Raw genomic sequence first — 15,501 nt, 5'->3', positions numbered from 1 at the left:
CGTATTGGATGTCAAAAATTCATGGTAGTGACCCGTAGTGTTTTGTATGAAACCACATGATGGGAATGTAATGGCCGAACGGTAACCATGCTGAGCTGCGACGCAGAGGTTCCAGGTTCGATTCTGGGGCCGTCTCGTGAGTTCATGTCAGTGTGTCCATGGCACCTGCGACACAAGGTTTCTCTAGTGCGGGCCTATGAGTGTATGCGTTATTATATATATACATATATATATATATATATACTGTCATTTAAATCAGATAACTATGACCCATATAGTATATGTCGTAAGGACTAACATACATGTAATATTAAAACTAATGAACTAATTTACACGAAGTGCACTTGTGGCGCGATCCGGTGTCAGGTAACCTGCCTCGGAATCGTCGTTACATGACACCTTTGTGCCAAACTCCTCCATCATGAATATCGACAGATGTTAGTTCGGCACTCTCATTAATCACGTCCACAGTATAATTAATATTAATTATTACGTGGCTTAAAAACGATGTGTCACATCTAGTTTGCGTGGAAGTAAAAAAAGAAATTGAGGGGTTAAACCGACTAACCATAAATAACTTCGATTTAAATTATTGTAGTCATGCAGCCCGGTCGATTTAATCCGTAATGCAGTGGGTATTTCCGATGACTAGTTATTCCACGAATGGATTAACGACCTCTACACAGCGAACGCTGTGCGGTGCGGTCTGTTCAGCGTGTAACAAAAATGTGCAGCAAATTTTCAGCTGGTGACCGTACTCATGTAACTTTTGATACATTCTTTATCTTGCAATCCTTTGCTCTATACACCCCGATCGCGGCGTGTTTCGAATTTTAAAGTAGTTCTGTTAATCCCAAGGTGCGATCTCATTTCTGTTGGTGATCATGACAAATTAAGCGCAAAAAAAACCGATCTCGCTTTAACTTTTTGTTAATCTTGGCTTTTTATGATTTACATTGATTCACCCTGAAGCAAATGTTGTAAAAAAATACACGTAATTAAACCAATTACACGGTCTAACAAAAAGACGTCTGTATTGGAGTGTTTTCACAAAAAAATATATCAATGTCATTCATAGTAATAAAAACATCATGATATTCAATAAAATAGAAAGGTAATATTTAGATACATTAAAGGATCACGACTATAAATTCAACCACATTTCTTTGTTATATATGTAGAGTGTACAGCCTAGATATGAGCGCCGCCGCGTCGGCACGCCGCCGCCGTCGCGTTTATCCCTGCGCCGCCGCCGCCGTCGACAAATGCAATCGGCGCGCCGGTCAGTTTAGCTCAGTCAGATCAGGCTCATGACATTTCTAAGATAAAACTTAGTGACTTTATATTCGAAGATGTTTTGTTTTAAACATTAATTTATCAATTTATGGCGTCGCCATTTTACTGCGCATACACAATACGGAAGCGTGCGCGTGCGTGCGATCGGAGCGCCTGATCGAACTGATAAAAATGTTGTTATATATAGAAAATAAGTTATTTTATTTTTTCCTTTCAAAAAGTATTTGCATAACGGTTTTTGTAAAAATAAACACCGTTATACAAATTCGTATGACGGTCGCGCAATCCGAAACGGCGCCGCCGCCGCCGCCGCCGGCGGCACTTTTTCGTCGGCGCGCCGCCGCCGATTGATCTATTATCGGTGCTCATATCTAGTATAGCCACGTCCCAAGTTATGAAACGGTCAGTCTCGGACTAGCAATTTTTATTATTTAAGTATTCGATTTTTTATCGCGCAACAGTACCTCGTATTGTATCGTTAATTACGCGATAAAATACTTGAATTTTTAAATATAAAAATTGCCACGGAAATTAGGTAGTGAATTGAGAATGATCGAAAAGAACAACTGCGTAAAAAGCGCAGCGTTCGCATTTTCCGCTCAAACATTTTAACTTCATTTAAACATCTTGGACGAAAATAAATTTATTCATAACCAGACCCTTCTCTCAGATCTTTCAAGAAAATATTCATTGCGACGTTTTTGATTGAAATAAACTTTTTAAGCCGACATTATGCGTCCAGAATCAAATTTATTTAGAGTTTTTACCTCCATCAAATTCCTTCCAAATTATTACGTTTAGAGTATCTAAACTTTAAATTGGAATAATTTATCGAGTTCTTAGGTTTTCGCGATTGTAACAATATTTTTCGGGTCCAAATCGCGTATATTTGTATTTTTAAACATGTTTTAAGCAAGCCAACGTTTCGGACCTTTTGCAGGTCCTATGGTCACTGCTGACTATACCACGCCATATGACCTGCAAGGCGCCCGAAACGTTGGTTAGTTTGTTTGAAAAAACCAAATACACGCAATTTATATCCAAAAAAATAGTTCCAATTCCTATACTATAAGAATTTAAATAACACGGCTATCATTATGAATAGAATAGAATAGAGTAGATACCAATATTTATGTGAGATGTACACGGCGTATCTTTTACGCGCAAATGACGTACGCGATTCAGTCACCTTTGCACACGTTTGCAAATATAAATATAGGGCCATAAATCATCAAAATCTTTAACAGCTTGAAATATGTCGAGTGCATACGCGCTATACAGGAACACAAAGGCTTGCACTGTGGATGCCGTATAAGGAGAACCAATTTTGGAAATAAACTTTTCTAAATTATACCTCCTAACCATACCGCTGCTATAAAGCTATCAATCATATCCACATTTAGTTGCCAAATTCGATTGATAAAACCGCCATTTTAAAATTTTGTCAAAATAGCTGACATAGCTAATTATATATAAATTATAGGATAAAACTGAGAAGAACATTTATAATACAGTTTAATATATGAGAGTAATCAATAAGTCAAAGTCAAATAATCATTTATTCCATAGGTAAAATTTTTACACTTGAAAACGTCATTTTTTAAGCTACTTTTTAGCTACTGCGCGTTCACTACGCTGACCTCCCTGAGAAGAACGAGCAAGAAACGCTAGGGATTGGTCTTTTCAAATAAACTTGAATGCTATGGAATACACTTTGAATCATAATTGTGTGGAATCTAGACTCTTGTTGTCGTTTCATACTTCTTTATCTAAAACGTACTCTTCAATTTTGTAATATGACTTTTCAATTAAAATACTTTTCATGTAAGTTTTAAACTTAGGAAATGATAATCTTAATATATTGTCCGGAATCTTATTGTAAAAACGTATACAGTTCCCCATAAAAGAATCGTTTACCTTAGTTAAACGAAATCGTGGTGCCATGAGTTTGGACTTAGTTCTAAGGTTAATATTATGAATATCTTCGTTCTTAATAAAATTATGTATATTTTTACGGGCACACAAAATATTTGATTAAATGTACTGCGATGCCACAGTCATGATACCAGTCTCCTTAAAATTTTCTCTGAGAGATACCCGAGAACCTAAACGGTACACAGAACGAATCGCTCGTTTTTGCAACACGAATATGGTTTGTATATCTGCCGCTTTACCCCACATGAGAATTCCGTAGGACATTATACTATAGAAGTAACTAAAGTAAACTAGTCTAACAGTAGCAACATCGGTAAGCTCCTACGTACTGCGTATGCAGCAGAGCTTAATCTGCTAGCTAAGGAAGATATATGTGGAAACCATTGAAGTTTACTATCTAAGGTCACTCCCAAAAATACAGCTTTATTAACAAAGTCTAACTTTTCTCCATTTATTTCTATGATTGGACTAGTCGATTTTACATTCGGTAATTCAAATTTAACACACTTTGTCTTCTCGGCATTGAGCAATAAATTGTTAACATTAAACCAATAAACTACATTTGAAAGGGTATCGTTAATATTGTCATAGTTAATGTGATGTCTGTCTGTTTTAAAAATCAAGGATGTCAGCAAACAATACTATGTCACAAAGGTCCTTAGCAAAGAATGGTAGATCATTAATATAAATGAGTAAGAAGAACGGTCCAAGTATTGAGCCCTGCGGAACACCAATTTTTGCCGGAGAACCCAACGAAGTCACTCCATTTATGTCTACTTTCTGAATTCTACCGTTAAGATATGACGAGACAAGTTTCAACGCCTTGCCATTTACTCCATAATATTCTAGCTTCCTGACTAGAGTAATATGGTCCACACAATCAAATGCTTTTGAAAGGTCACAAAACCCCAATAGCGTTCTAGAACCTTTCCCAAGCATCAAATATATGTTTTAGTAGCAGTACCCCTGCATCGCTATCGATCTATCACTAGTAAACCCGTATTGTTCACTATGGAAAATGTGATTCCTACCGAAATAAGACTGTAATTGACTCAACATAACCTTTTCGAATATTTTACTTAAAGCTGGTAGAATTGAAATAGGCCTATAGTTTCTAGGATCAACTTTCCTACCGCTTTTGAATAAAGGAATAACCTTGCTGTATTTCATCAAATCGGGAAAAATACCTTCGTCAACGCACCTATTGAATGCATTAGCTAAATGTGAGGAAATTACTACTATATTACTGAGTGTATTACTTTATTCGATATGCCCCAGAGATCTTCAGTTTTTTTAACATGTATAGATTTAAAAGCTTTGATGATGTTTTGTGGATTAACATGATGAAAATGAAATACACTGCCACAAACACGAATATAAAGTAAAAACTTAAACTACAAAAACCTTGTTTCGCGGCGATGAATAAAGACAAACACAGCTATACTTGCAATTTCATATCATTGTCCTTGTATTTCAAAATGTATGAGTAGAGTTCATTACCAAGTAAACAAAAGAACGAATGACTTTAGTGCGGTATCTTACCAATTGAGTATTCGCCATAAAAAAATTGAATTTTAATAATGGCAACATAGCTTTGACAACTGAAATAAATATGTCACGGGGAGGTTTATCAAACATTGTATGCGATATACTGGTATGCTACGGCCACTGGTCTGTATGTTGCGGACAGGAGTGAATTCCGTTGTGCTGGTACTCATAGTACCTTCAAGGAATGTCTTAGTTTGAGACCCGAGGGCTTAGCACAACAGGGTACGAATTGCGTGAGAGCGACATAATGTGCGAGATACTGCTAGTCTCGCATAGAGTATGTCGCGCTATAGGTCGCTCTAGCTCAAGTCGCGCAGTGTCGTGCTAACCCTACAGGTAATTCATGTAGTTGTTATCACTATCCAGGTCTGCAGGTAACCATTCGTAGAATTGACATATAACAACATTGTTCTAACTACATGTTATATTTTACATACTGTTTTATGAAAGTTTTATTGGAGCTAATGCGACTGGCTTTTTAGTCGAGATACATCATACAGTTCTTTTTATAATAATATATAGCGAATTTCAATAAAATGATGTGTGGTTATTTAAGAGTAAATTATGTTAATTTGGATAAATAAAGTACTTGTTATTTTATTTATTTAATAATGACAGACAGACAGAAAGGGCACTAAGAATATGAGGCATTATTGCGACGTACAAAAATATAAGAATATCAATTTTATAACTGTGTTGTTTTTTCTTTCACCGTATCGTCTAAATTGATGAAGGTAAAATTGGATTTCTGTGTATTGTTTAAAATTTTATGTGGATTTCGTTGTTTTGGTGGATGCTAGGATGACGAGAATATTTTTGTATTCTAACCTTTTATGAATAAAAATGCAATTATGTGTCCGGGAGTGTATTTAATCTTAAAAAGGATCCTTACAGAACTACCATTATTTTCCAACTAAAGATTGTGAAATCAAAAAACAATCACTATTCAGCTCGCGCCGAGGCCCGTTAATTACGGAACAGAAGAGCTCTGTTTTTTGCGGGGGAAAGTTCTTCTATAAAGCTTCTTTTGTTTCTGCTCGGCGACATTACGCGTTTTACGATTCTTTTGAATCCATTTTGCGACTTTACAGAATGACAGTTTCCTTATGAATATTCATAGAAGACTGCAACTCTAATTAAAAGTATCTTTAGTACATTTTTTAAAAACCCGCACTAGGGAAACCCTTTATCGCGGGTGCCATAGACATACACAAAGACATCCATCGTAGGGCTGTTCGTATTGTCGACGTTCCTAAACTCGTAGACGGTATGGAGCCCCTTAGCCTACAGAGTGACGTTGGCTGTCTCTGTGTGCTCTGAGGAACTTTTTGAACTGGTGCCACCTCGTTTCCACCATCGCACCTCCTACCATAGGAGTAGAATCCATACCCACATCATAGATGCCTGGCATTGTATGACCACGCGGGCAACTCGTTCGTTCCTTCTTCGAACCTGCGAGATGAACCTCCTGAAGCATTTCCTTTGCGCTATGACATGGGGTTCTTCCAAAAGCGTGTTTACAGGGATCTCAAACGCATAGGCAGCTCATCTGATGTCCATCGGTATATGATATATATAATGATAATGATATATATGTGTGTAATATGTGTAATATATATATATGTGTAATATTCTATATATATATATATAGAATATTACACATCGTGAAGATTCACAATCAAGTGAAGTCAAGTAATCATTTATTGCATAGGTAAAATTGTTGTATGGAGTACTGCTGCCACCTTTGGGACGGCTCTGCCCATTACCAGTTAGCTGCCTTGGACTCGGTGGAGCGAAAAGCAAAAATCAATCAAAGCAAAATTCAAAATCTCGAATATCGCAGAAAAGTAGCCTGCTTGTCGGTTTTCTATCGGATACATTTCGAGGAGTGCACACTTTTCAATTTGGTTCCGCCCTCACCGTTCCTCCTTCAGACGACTAGAAGGTCCGGAGCACTCCATTCTTATGTCGTTGATATTCCACCTATTCGCACTAAGCGCTTTGCTTTCTCCTTTCTGATGCGTACGGCAAAGGAATGGAAAGCTCTACTACTCATCTGTACTTCCCGAAAAGTACAATTTGGGGCTATTCAAGGCAGAGTGAATAGGCATTTTTTAGGCAAACGCGTCGCATCATCGGTCACATCGTCGCTTAACATCAGGTGAGATTGTGGCCAAGGGTGTGTAATATGACTTTTCAATTAAAATACTTTTAATGTAAGTTTTAAACTTAGGAAATGATAATTTTAATATACTCTCCGGAATCTTATTGTAAAAACGTATACAGTTCCCCTTAAAATATTCGTTTACCTTGTTAAACGAAATCGTGGTACATACACCGTTTTTTTATAATAAAGTGACGGAACGTACAAGTCGTGCGCCTGATGATGAGCTACTGTACGCCTGTCCATAACAATTGCAGTGCCACTCAGAGCTTTAAATCGCAAAGATATGAGCCCGTCACCTTGAGACATAAGTTGACAAGTCCCATGTGCCTGTAATTTCACCAGCATCCTTACCCTTCAAAACCGGAACACAGTAATACTGATGACGATGATGTTGCTGCTTGGCGGCAGAATAGGTAAGGTGGCAGTACTTCCCTGAACGAACTCTTTCACAAGGAGCTCTACTGCTAATAAACATGTGAAGTTTCCAAACCTTCGCCTGAGAGGTAGTGGGATGTATAAATGAGTTGATGAAAGTTATTTTTTTTTTCTTTATCTTACTTCGAATGAAAAAAAAAACAACATTTAATTTGAAGTTTAGTCTAGGCATACTTTTCAAGGTCAGGCGGTACTTCACACCTGAACAGCTTTTAAATCTGTATAAAGCACAAGTTCGATCCTGTATGGAGTACTGCTGCCACCTTTGGGACGGCTCCGCCCAATACCAGTTAGCTGCCTTGGACTCGGTGGAGCGTAAAGCAAAGAGACTTATTAACAATAATCCTCTTGTGAAGTCGAAGCTCCAAAATCTCGATCATCGCAGAAAAGTAGCCTGCTTGTCGGTTTTCTATCGGATACATTTCGGGGAGTGTGCGCAGGAACTTTTCAATTTGGTTCCGCCCTCACCGTTCCTCCTTCGGTCGACTAGAAGGTCCGGAGCACTCCATTCTTATGTCGTTGATATTCCACCTTTCGCACTTCGCACTAAGCGCTTTGCCTCCTCCTTTCTGATGCGTACGGCAAAGGAATGGAATGCTCTACTGTATTTCTTCTATCTTCTTCTATCTGTATTTCCCGAAAAGTACAATTTGGGGCTATTCAAGGCTAGAGTGAATAGGCATTTTTTAGGCAAACGCGTCCCATCGTCGGTCACATCGTCGCTTAACATCAGGTGAGATTGTGGCCAAGCGTGTGTCTATTATATATTAAAAAAAAAAAAGTCTGTATTTGTCAGAATCGAGGCCACAATTACGGTAAATTACTACTAAAACTGAGAAGTCACGGAAATAATGTGCGGTAAACCACTCAGAAGGACTAATCAAGCATTATTTCTCCAGCTTTCTAAACACTGTATTTATTTCATGCAAAATTGAATAAGAAATCAATAAATTAATAAAACTTATTAAGTGTGTTAAGATGTCAGGTTCATTACCGTTTTAGAAAGCAAGAGTCCAGCTAATTAGCCAGGTCTAGTTCCATTGGTGCTATAAACGGTGTTCCACGAGACTTTCACTTGGTCCCCTTGCGGTTTATTTAACACGTGTGTAAAATTATTTCCTTCGGCACAGAAAGCTGCACAAGTTAAGAAAATTACATCGCTGCTTTTCAAGAATAGCGGCTTAGAACAAAACACTTCGCTATTGACTTATTGCACAGCTGTACTCAGAATGTGCAAAATTTTAATATTAATAAGACATCGAACTTGCCATTGGTTGAAATAACCACGTCACAATTTTGGACCCGTATGATTCGCCGGCTTGGCGTGTCAGGTACGTCTCTGTTAATTTTTGAAAACATCTTCCTGAAGAATTTGGCGTTTTTGAGATAGGCCACTATTCTAGAAAACCATCGACATGTACACGAAATGCATATGAGTAGCTTTGTTCATTAAAAATTCAATTGAATGTCAGATGATTGACAGAAACAATCGTTTAAACGGCTATATTTACACGTATTTACAGACACTTTACAGGTCCCATGGTAAAAAAGTACAGGTTTAAAGGACCCGAAACGTTTTGGTTTGTTTAAAAAAACAAATACACGTGGTTAAATTGGAACAAATACTTTCATTTCCAGCATAATTGTTTATTTTTCTCTCTTTTTCCTCTTTCCTAATCCCGTTTCCAAATTCCCTTTTTATAAGACAAAAGGCAACAACCTTGACAGAAAAAAGCCGAGAAAAAATATTATTTATAATTTTTACCCAAAATGGAGAACAATATACGTTTGCAGTTTACAGGGCTGCCATTTGTAATCGAATTAAAAAAAAGAGGAGCAGGTTCTCAATTCGAATGTATTTTTTGTGTGTGTCTACGCGATTTGTGGACCAATTTCGATGATTCTGTTTTGTTGGAAATAGTGTACCTCGGTATCGATCCCATTTAAATTTTAAGAAAATATTCCACCTCTTTTCGCGCACTTTCTGGTAACCGATTTCAATAAAACTTGGCAAATAGATGTAATTCGACGATTTTTGAAGGTCGTTTTTTTTATCAAAAAAGTTATGTATAATTTTAAATAGTCATATAGTCTTTATCGATAGTTTTATTATATGTTGTGAAAGGTGATAAAACTTGGCAGAAACGCATAAATGATGGATATTACACGTTCTACTGACTAATGCATTATGACCTTTTTCTTTTTATTTCGGCAGTTGGCCCACTAGTATCGAAATTAATTCGTAAAGATCAGAGACACAATTTTAATCTTCCAATAAATTTTATATTTTATGAACCTTAATGTGTATGCAAATGAATCAAGCTCGACCATTTATTGAGAGTAACTAAGTGACATAGTGATATAGCTTTTAAATGTATAACATATATCATGATTTAAAGAAAGAAACATTTATCCAGCTTATTAAGCCTTATACAGAAAAAACAAATGAATAATTACAAATATAAGCTGAAATTAGGCTATTGGCACACTACGTATCCCGTTCTGATTAGCTTTACTATATCTTAAAGCTTGTCTGGAAGAGAGCCTTGTAACACATAGTTGTAAACGACAAAAACATATTTTCTTCTGTCGCTTTTATCTAGTCGACGCGAGAATTCGTTTAATAAACAACGCGTCACGTTTGTGGATAGTCTTATTGAGTTGTGCCCATATCCTGTGCCCTGACGTGTACGTAATTGGCAAGGCGGAAATATGGTGCTTTTTTCTTGCCTTTTAGTTTTACTGTGTTAGATTTATTGGTATACCAATATACACTCATGAATATATTTAGAAGAACGCTAAATAAACGGTTGAAATATAACGACAATGTTCATATGAACCACTGACCGCATATACAAGAACGTTTAATTTGAAAAAAGAATGACCTCAATCGTTCTTTGACTTCGATTAATCAGAACGTTTAATTTGATGAACGATTCGATGTTCATGTGAACCACAGGCCACATATACCGGAACGTTTTTTTAAAAAAAAAAAAAAAAAAATAATTCTTTGAATCCTCTTTCGATTTCAATTAAACGTTCTGGTATATGTGGCCAGAGGTTTATATGAACGTTGTTATCATAATTCAACCTTTTTAGCGTTCTTCTCAATGCGTCCATGAGTTCTGTCAGGTAGTTTATGAAATAAAGATATTTTTAATTTCAAAAACTATGGACTCAAAATAGTGTATCTATCCCGTGTGGTCGTAAGAGTACTTTGTCATATAATATCGGCTAAATTGCCAATGCAAGTATTAACAGTAAATGTTCGTTACTACAAAATACAGCTAAACGACTTGGCAGTCGCAAAAACTTGGCATACTGCAGAAGGTCGCTGCAATTCTGCCAAATAGGAAGTCATTCGCTCAAATAAATAGTGAAAAGCATAGCCTTGAACTTTGGTAACGTAGTACCGCTTTCGATAAATAATACTTAAAAACAAATTCATCAAAATCTCAAAGGTATGTAAAATATGTTGGGAGTAGCAGAAAAAACTTGAAAGTAAAATTAATTCTATATACTTCTCAAGGCGGGTTACAACGGCCTCTGATTCCACGTAACGGTCGACCTTGTCGTACATATCTCAAGTATGCTGGCTTCCCATGGCCCGTGGTGGCACAGACCGCGCCGCACAAACTCAGGCCACCGCACCTTAGGAAGAATGCTGCCCGTGTGCTAGCGCGGGCTCTCATGTTACAAATCTGCGCGGCCCGTGGAATCACGGGCTGTGGCCGTTCGTTTCAAGATATTATTCAAAAACGGCCAAGTCAAAAGTGCGTTGAATCTATTGATTTATTTATGAAAAGACTATGGAACACTACGTTTTTTTGGGGTTATTTAAGGCTAGAGTGCCATACAATTTTTAGTCACATCGTCACCTAACGTCAGGTAACATTGTAACAAGCGCGCGTCTATATTATAAGAGGTAAATCGGTGGCGGGTAGGAGTCCCTAGTCTCTACCTAGTACCTACGGCACCGGGACACAAGCGTAACAACAGTGTGATAAGTAATTGGATAGAACTGGGATTATGTATTTTGGTCATATGATAAAGATGATGGATAGCAGAGCAAGGGCGCAAAATTAATAGACATGCGTGATAGTATGTATTACTATACGTATATAGGAGCTTACTACGCCATCAGTTATAAAAGATTATACTCTGGCTTGCGTCTTATAACGAATTGGGGCTATTCAATGTAAGATCGAACAGCGATTTCTAAACAAGCGCGTTCCATCGTCCATCACACCGTCTTAACATCAGACACAACAGATGAGCTCCTAGCCAAGCGACCGTTTATTTTACATAGAAAAAGAAAACTTGACATATAATGCCTTTTTGGTTTTCGTTTTATTGCACGAAGAGCATTTAAGTTATAAAGCCATGCTTGGTAAACATATTTCCTACACGGCCAATTATTTTTTAGTGTTGCTAACGACGCCGCGGTTGCGGGTCTACCGAGTACTCACAGTTCAATTTGCAACGTGTATTAAGTACAAGTTTTGTGTAACAAATATTTATTACACGAGTTATTGCAGTACAAACTTTGGTATAATTTCAAGCCTATAAAGGGCTTGACAGTTGCCAGACTATACAAAATACAAAATGCTTTGTTTCTCACAGAAAGGTCTGTAAGTAGTTATATTTCATATAATAACAAGTTCCTTAGTGAGACCTGGAGTCTGTACTAGGTTGGGGACCTGTGTTACAGATCACCATGCTCAGTCGCCTCTCACTCACTCACCTATCAGTAGTCCGAAATGACATTTTCCAGAAATAAGGTATGGTCGAATTTTCATAACCTCGAAAGTAATTTTGACAGGAAAATGTTTTTCTTTTGAAAATAACTTAACCTAACCTAACCGAACCTAATCGTGTTTTTGCGATAAACATTCCACATATCCTGAAAGAACAACTGTTTCGTTATAATTCGGTTTTCGGTGTAATGAAAATTCGAACAAAAACATTTTCGAGTTTGTGATAGGTTACCGGCTTACTCTCTCTAGGTGTATAAAGAATGTAACATTATTTTTAAAAACGTAGCATATAACAAGAAACAATGTGTGTGTGTTCGTGTGTGAGTGCGTGCGCGAGTGTGTGCGTGAACGAGTATAAGTAAGAATGTGTGCGTGTGATGTGCGTGAGTGTACATGCGTGAAGATTGCAACACTTCTAAACTAGAGATACCGTTTCAGTGATCATATTTATCTGGAAGAGTCACAGATATGCAATTAAGGATAATAATTGTTTATTATTACGTTTCGATTTATCATACTAATATGACTCAAAGATAGTATGATAGTGTAATAGCTCCTAAGGTCTAGAAGAAGCCGTCTTCATTACGCGACAGTTTTTTTTTTTTCGAGATAATTGAATTGCTCATTGCAGCAATCCGCTAATTCCTTCATATTATTTTACACTAATTTTTCAGCAGTAGAGATAATTTAGTAGCAGAAGAGCTCCTTGTGCAAGAGTTCGTCCAGGAAAGTTGCCACCTTACCTATTTCTGCCGCCAAGCGGCGATGTGAACATTATTACGTTCCTGTTGAGAAGGGTGCTGGTGAAATTACATGCACATGGGATTTGTCAACTTATATCTCAGGGTGACGTGCGTAGTGGCAGTGCTCCTGAGATCTTTGCAATTTAAAGCTCTGAGTGGCACTGCAACTGCTATAGACACAGGCGTGTCGCTTACCACCAAACGTACAACTTGTTCGCGTCGTCACTTGGTATTATAAAAGAAAACTTCTAAGGTTCTCCTGCTCCACGCTCTTTAACACATCTAGTAAACCACACACGAAAATCGCTTAAGCATTAAAACAGACGTTAATACCTTTCATCTGGAATTAAGTCAGATTTAACGTGAGACCTATAAAACTTTACCTCAAAGATCCAACGCTGTGCGTTCGTTTTGATTTGCAGGGATTCCGGAAAAGCTAAGATTCCAATTTAAATTTGTGTTAGTCGAGGGCTTTAAAACTTGATAACGGATTATGTTAATTCGACTTAAAACTTCGGTGTATGTTTTCTTTAGGTTTATTCTACGCTTGGATCATCCCATGCGCGTTCTACAGGACACGGTTTTGGCTTCTATTTTAAAACCCAGTGGCATATATCGCACTTGACAACTAACATGGTATTATAGGAAATGAAACTATTTTTCCGGATTTAAATCGCGTATATTTGTTTTTTCAAACAAACCGACGTTTCGTGTTTTAGTTTATTCTAATTTCTATTAATAATTAATAATAAATTGAACTTAATAAAAATTCATTCGATAAAATAATTTGTAAAACTTAATATAGCGTAAATTGGAATGTTTTCTTTGTAAAATTAAAAATAAGGTATTTAATTAATAACTGTTGTAACTATAGTGAAAAAATAGGGTGGTTTGCATCAATATTAGACATAACTGGTTGAAGACTGTACCACCTCAGTCAACCGTGACCATGGGACCTGTAAAGGGCCCGAAACGTCGGTTTGTTTGAAAAAACAAATATACGCGATTTAAATGCGGAAAAATAGTTTCATTTCCTATGTGTAACAATCGCGAAAACCTAAGAACTCGATATAACATGGTATTATCTCAAAAATTGCGTTATGTTATATTTTATCTCAAAATTGCGTATTAATAATTTATCTTCAAAATTTCACTTTATTTGTACGTCATTTGTGTACGATTTATGTTCAAACTGACAGGACAACAGTGTCGCTTTGAAATGAAACAAGTCATATTAATATAACATGAAGCAATTCTGAGATACTATTATGTTAGTTGCCATGTGCGATGTGTATACTTTCCTAGCGTAGTATAATATTGTGGGCACGTAATTTTCCGAGATAACATGCCATGTGTGCGGAAAAATGAGATCTTTGTTATTAGATCTAAAGAAAAGACGACTCTTCCGATCTTATCTGTAACACCTCTCACATAAGGCAAAATTGCAGGTCTTATCATAATTTCAACAGGGAAGATATTTTCTCCCTACCACTAGTGTGGGATCTAGTCATTGACTTACAATTATATGGATGTCGGGTCCGCGCTAAAAAGTGTCCGAACTTATAGGGCGTTAAAATCGTATACAGAGCGTCATACACGCTTTAGTCTTCGTTTGTTCGACTGACAGCGAAGCAAGCAAAATTAGACAGTACTGCGATGACATTACAATTTAAATTCAACGTTTTAGCTTTTTCATATTCCTTTACATGTCACTACGTTTAAATAGGTTGACTTGGGACATTTTTTTCGTGGTTTTTGTATTAGATCCGTCGCCCATTTATTTGTAAGTCAATGGATCTAGTATTTCCTTTGGTGAAAAATCTCAAGCAGACACGCGGGTCTTAACCCGCTGTACTAATTAATATGTTTTAATTTATTTCCATTATTAATCAATAATAAATTCAATACAAATTTATATTGTTAAATGAAAATAAAATAATTTCTAAAACGTTGTAGAATAAATGGGAATTTTCTTTGGGAAATTATTTTTTTTTAATTTTCCATATTAAAAAAGGTTTAATAACTTTTGTTGTTGTTGACGTCAAATTAAGAGAATAATATTATTTATGGATAATATTAATTGTGCTTGATATAAAAGTGAAAAAAAAAACCTCTTTCTTTTTATTTTCTATCTTTAACAGAAAAATAATTTATATAAATTCATGGTGTTAAAATATAATAAAATAATTTCTAAAAGGGATATCGCGTATGTTGGAATGTTTTTTTTTTAAATAGAGTGTATTGGTTTATTAACTTTTACGAAAAATGCCCGCCCGAAAATGCCCGAAATGTTAGTGTGTTTGAAAACAAACACGCGATTTAAATCAGAAAAAAAAAATAGTTTCATTTCCTTTGTGTAACAATCGCGAAACCTAAGAATAGTTTTTTATTTGTAAAAGCGAATATGAATCTCCCAATTTAGGAATTATACGCTTCTCTTGCTATATGGCCAATGTTCGTGTAATTAAACGAGTCGACAGATTTACTGCACTGAACTCACTTAATTTTAATTAACACAGACGGAAGTGATTTCCGTTTCTCGGCAGCAAATGTTTACAAATCTCTTACGCTTGGATTGGACAAGTTGTTTTTCAAATTACTATTCGGTATTCGGATTATA

General features: G+C 36.5%; 1 protein-coding gene across 1 annotated transcript in view; it reads left to right on the top strand.

The window, feature by feature from the left end:
* LOC113226473 (phosphofurin acidic cluster sorting protein 1) overlaps positions 1–15,501 on the top strand; it is a 252,829-nt gene that overhangs the window by 199,040 nt on the left and 38,288 nt on the right. The window lies entirely within an intron of this gene.

The sequence above is a fragment of the Hyposmocoma kahamanoa genome, unplaced genomic scaffold, assembly GCF_003589595.1.
Source record: "Hyposmocoma kahamanoa isolate Upper Pololo Valley unplaced genomic scaffold, ASM358959v1 192, whole genome shotgun sequence".
Classification (NCBI taxonomy): Eukaryota; Metazoa; Arthropoda; class Insecta; order Lepidoptera; family Cosmopterigidae; genus Hyposmocoma; species Hyposmocoma kahamanoa.
This window is presented reverse-complemented; position numbering and strand designations above follow the sequence as displayed.